We start from the raw sequence: 5,465 nt of genomic DNA on the forward strand, positions 1-5,465 counted from the left end.
GGTAGGAAGAGTCCCTGGCCTTGGGACTCTTCTTCCTAACTAGTAGGACCATGAACCTAAAAGTTCAAATGTGAATTCAAGAATTATTTTTCCTAAACTCCTTAACTTTACATTGGTCTCTAGTCTGTCTGACCCAGCAGATTTTAAATTAACTACAGACTACTCCAGCTACTCCAACTCCAGCCCAGCTGTTCTCTTGGCATCTAAATCCTGGTCCAGCCTCACTGACTACAGTTCCCTATGGTACAACAAGAGAAACAGTATGTTCTTCCAGCCTTGACCAGCAACCCAGCTTCAGCGGGTCCTCTACCAATGATGACCCAGTCTCAGCAGGAAGCAGCTGGAGAAAACAACCCCCACTTACCCAACACTGAGTCACACAATAATAAAAGGAAAAGGTGTAGCCAGCCTGAGCATGGCAAACATGGTTCTGGCAGGCCTTGCCTTTCTCCACCATTCCCTCTGCTTTGCTAAAAATTGTTAGATTACATTCCTAAAGCTAGCCCCCAAGGTCCATTCCCTTATTTTGCCACTTCCCCTTACTAAGGCTGGCTACCAAGGTCCAGCTATCAGTGTGTTGAAGTCCAACAATAAAAAGTCCCCTCTTAGCCACCTTAATTAAAATGCCCAATTGAAATGAACCAACTCATCCTAACATGGAGTTTCCTCTTTTACCTTTATAAACTGTCATTTTCCCATGGGCCATGTTTGTCTACTCTCTACACACATCTCTTCAACCCAGATAGGGAATCCATAACAGATCAAAGTACAAATAACACTACTGTCCAATGTGGTGAACCAATGAGTTTTATTGGGGTTACTTACAAGAATATGGGTGAGAAGTTACTTATGAGAGCAGAAATGTCTCAAAGCTGCATCACCAGAGTCTCCCCCAGTATGGATGACAGCTCACGAGGCTGGGAACCTGGAGCACACTGCACAGCCTTCAGGCAGCTCAACAAGTTGGAGAGCGTCCTTTCAAAGCGCCTCAACTTGTCTAAAGCCTCTTCCCAGGAGCTCAGCTAGTATGCTTCTTTTCGGCCCCTGAAATATCCTCAGAGTCTTCTTTGTCGTTTGGCTCCTCTGAGAGACTTCTTTGTTGCTTTATTGTCTACTCTGATAAGGAGGGGCAAGTGAATCTGGTCAGTTTCAGAAAAATCCTGAAGTCCTTTTGAGTTATTTACGTTTTTGCTTAAGGGCCTTCTCTTCAGAATGGAATGTTTCAGTGTCAGAGGAAACTGTTACATGACTTACAGGGCATCAAACAACCAGGAACATCCTTTTTTTTTCAGGGTTTGTGTGTGGGTGGGTAGGTGGGTGCTCTTAATGGCAGAGGATTGCAAAACCAGATGAGATATTATTATCTAACTGAAGAAAATAAAAGGGACATTTAGAATCTTAGTAATGTCTGATTTGTAGAGGGCCAATCCTTCCTTTTACAGACAGACTAATAAGGAAGTTATCAAAGATGTGCAAGGGAAAAATGACATCACAAGCCTGAGCCTGTTATATTCAAAAGGCCCTACTTTCCCGTTGGCATTTAGCATGACTGGGAATTTGATTGCTAAATACTAGGTGAAGTAAAACTCTCTCTAAATGACAGTGATGGCTCACGTGGCCTACACTGTGCACAAAATGTGTTTATAAAGGTCTACTTCCATTCTGGGAATCTGAAATTTCCATATGTGCTCAGCAAAAAGAAGGTCTTATTCATTTCTGGATGCTAAGCAAAAATGCCATGAAATAAATGCCTTAAACAATGCATCTGTATTTTGCACGTTTCAGGTATCTGGGAAATCTAAGGCCAGTGCACCAGAACCACAAGTTTCTGGTAGGCACCTCCAACTGGATTACAGACAGCTTCATCCTTGGTGCATCTTCACTGACCAAGAGACACGGACATCATTGCCCTTATGTCTCTTTTTGTTACAGCCTTCACTGTGCTAGCCAGGGCTCTCTGAAGAAACAGAGCTAGTATTTAAGTAACTTTGAGACTTTCTATAAAACAACTAGAGCAAGCTTGTTAGAATGGAAGGAGACGCTTAGAAAGGAAAGTTCTCTCTCTCCCCCCTTCCCACCCTCACAGACACCCACATACGCACATACACGCACACACACCCCTACACGGACACACTGAAGGGACTCTGGCCAGCTTGAGAGTGATGAGCATGGTGCTGGCAGACCTTGTCTTTATTGCCAATTCCTGCTGCCTTTACTAGAAGCCATTAGAATACATTTCTAAGTCCAGCCCCCAACATCTTTTTCCTTATTTGGCCACTTCCTCCTCCTCCTCTTCCTGAGGACTACCAACTACCAAGGCTTAGCTATCAAAGTATCCAAGTCCAGCAATCAAAAGCCCCCTCTGGTTCACCTAATTAACATGCCCAGTCAAAATTAAACACCTCATTCTAACACAGGTTCCTCCTTGTACCTTTAAAAACTGGCATTTTCCTATGTGTCATGTCTGTCTCCTCTGTATCAAGAGGCAGTCCCTTGATACAGTCCTCCAGGACAAATACCTCTCCTCCCTCTCCCTTGTTCTCTTCCTTTTTTCCCCTCTTGGCCTGTCTCCCTTGTTTGTCTTATTCCCTGCCCTCTGTCCCTCTAGAGCAAATACATTTCCTTTGTGCTGAAATCCTGGTCTTGTGGGTCCTGAGTCAATGCTTCTCCTTATACACACATCCACACACTTTAAAGTTGTCTTTACAAAACCATGTCTGTTTTTCAGTTTCTTTACTAACCCAGGTATCACACAAATAATTGAGATTCTTCTACATTTGTTTTAACAAGCTTCACAGCACAAACCTGAGCAGTGTCCACTCTATTCTTAACCCTTTAAATTAATTTGGCTTCCTCACAGCAAGCATCCTGTAGATACTTGCATTTTGTCACTTTCCTTGATGAGTTCTCTTCTCCAGTCCCTCCTGGACATTGGACAGTGGCTCAATCCCATGGCTGAATCCTCCTACTTACTCTTCTAACTCCTCCCCTGGCAGGAATTCTAGCCCTAGTCTCTCCCTTGCTCATCTACTGAGTATAAGGTGCTTTATTGGCATATCAGGGAACAATTGGAAAGCAGTGTTTATACAACATTGAAACAGGAAATTTTCAGAACAAGGATTGAAACCAGATATGGGGGAGGTACAGAAATCAGCATTTGAATTACACAATAGCCTTATGTCTGCGCACACGCGCACACACACACACACACACACACACACACACAAACACACACAGACACAGAGAAAGAGATTGGGAAATTTGTGTAGTTCTCCCAAACAGGCCAAGGTACAAGCTGAAGAGCTTTAAATCTAATGATATGATTCAGTCTGACTTGAAAGGCATGGGAACGAGAGTTATGGTGGTACAAATATCAGTACAAACAAGCATAGTGTGTAATAATATGTATTGGCCCAGCTTACTGTGGTTTAGAAATGTTTGTTATTGAAGGCTTGGTCCTAGCTGGTGATGCCAGGTATGAGGGATGCCTGCAGGTATCATGGCTGGCAGTGAGACGATTTGTGAAGAGGTGAGAATGGAAATTCGGTTCAGCCAGGTTTGATCAAACTTTAGGAGTCTGATGTCAGGTGGTTTGCTGCCAGCATATTTAAACACAGTAAAATTTAGAAAAATAAAAGTTTCCTGGTGTAATAGAATCCCCAGTGCACAAGGAGGCATAATTACATCAAAAGTGAAGTCAAAGTACATGTCATTTCTTCCAAGAAGATTGGTTCTAGAGAGGTGCTATGTGTGTTAGCTTAAGGGCCTAAGGAAGGACCTGGCCTGGTCCCACGCATACAAATAGTGTACAGGTCACTTGGCCTATTATCCACCTGGTCATGGCTGTGGAAGTGTGACATGGCCTGGCCCAGCACGTAATGTAGATTACCAGGCCAATGACTTCTAATTCCCAGCCTTCTGTGGAAAAACAAGATACACAGCCTTTCCTTTGAAAAAACAATAGTATGTGTGCTTAACATTCCTGGTTTCCCTGGTGATCTGTGGGGGCAAGGACCTTCCTGCTCACAGTAGTCATGGGCAAGTGATTGAATCATGACAGCACTAACTTCATCAATGGGCTATTCTATTGGTGAGTCTATAGCTGAATGAGGTATTATGGGATAGGAGGCTTAGTTGGAAACAGTAGTCACTAGGAGTGTGTCGTTGAAGGATGAATCTTGTTTGTGTTGTGGATCCTCGCTTCCATGAGGTAAACCGTTCTTTTTTCCTGCCATGACATTTCAGCCTACACTATTAGAGCCACATGATCATGACATCTGAAAGCATGAACATAAACCCCTCTTCTTTTAAGACAGTTTCTTCAGGCTTTTGTCGTAGACATGGAAACTGACTAAAGCACAGCTCAATTCATGAGATAAGAAAAGGAGGCAAACTTCTTCAACTTTTTATTTCATTCAAGCTCTCAGTGGACTAGATGATTCCCATAAATGAAAGTCAAAACCCTAATGAGAGGTCAAAGTTACTGGAAGCTAGTGACTTGGAGACTTCAAAAGAAGAGCAGCTGACCCCAAACCTCAGACACCTGGTTGTTGCAAATGAGAGAGCAGACCATGCAGTTTCAAAAGAGAAAAAACAAAAAGGCTTTTCTAAGGAAAACAGCTAACGAATCCATTCTGCCTCTAATGAAACCCTTCCTACGACTCTATCCTTAGCTTAAAAAACAAACAAACAAAACAAAACAAAGCACAGCTTAAAGCATGTAATCTTCATTCTCTGAGAATGCTTTTCTTACATGTGTCATCATTTCCTGTGGGCTGTGTGTGTGTGTGTGTGTGTGTGTGTGTGTGTTTTAAGAAAACATACAACCTTTGGTATTTGGGTCACAAACCTTACAAAGAATGTCCAAATTCACCCACTGTAACCCTGTCAAAAGTTAAACTCATGTAGTACACTTTAACACAAAGGATTGCTTCTGAAAGAAAATAAAGAGCTCATTGCAAATCATACTTTCCTTTGGGTGTGTGTGATGTGTGTTTGTATGCATGTGAATGTATGTGGGTGGACATGGCTGTGTGCATACCGTGGCCCATGTGTGGATGTCTGAAGACAACCTTCCACCTGGAAATAGAGTCTCCTTGATGGTCACCGTGGTGAGGATGAGGTGAAATGGGGTGAGATAGCCTGAGAGCTTCCAGAGATTACCTTATGTATGCTCCCAATCTCATAGCAGGGGCGCTAGGGTAAACAGTTTGGGCTACCCTGGTTTATGTCTGTTTCTCCATGAGGAGTGCATCACAAAAAGGTATTTCTGGATTACTCACTTTTTTTTGCATCACATGAGAATGTGATATAGCTCAATGACGAAAACAAAGACTTGAGGTTTCTATATTTATTTATTTTCATTGCCTCAGTTTTAGTGAATTACAAGACTCGGCAAGCTCAGGAGGCTGAAGACTAGCCATTCGGCAAGCTAAAGCTAATATTTTTATGTATGATTCTGACTA

Source organism: Meriones unguiculatus, chromosome 17 (genome assembly GCF_030254825.1).
Source record: "Meriones unguiculatus strain TT.TT164.6M chromosome 17, Bangor_MerUng_6.1, whole genome shotgun sequence".
In the NCBI taxonomy this organism is placed as follows: domain Eukaryota; kingdom Metazoa; phylum Chordata; class Mammalia; order Rodentia; family Muridae; genus Meriones; species Meriones unguiculatus.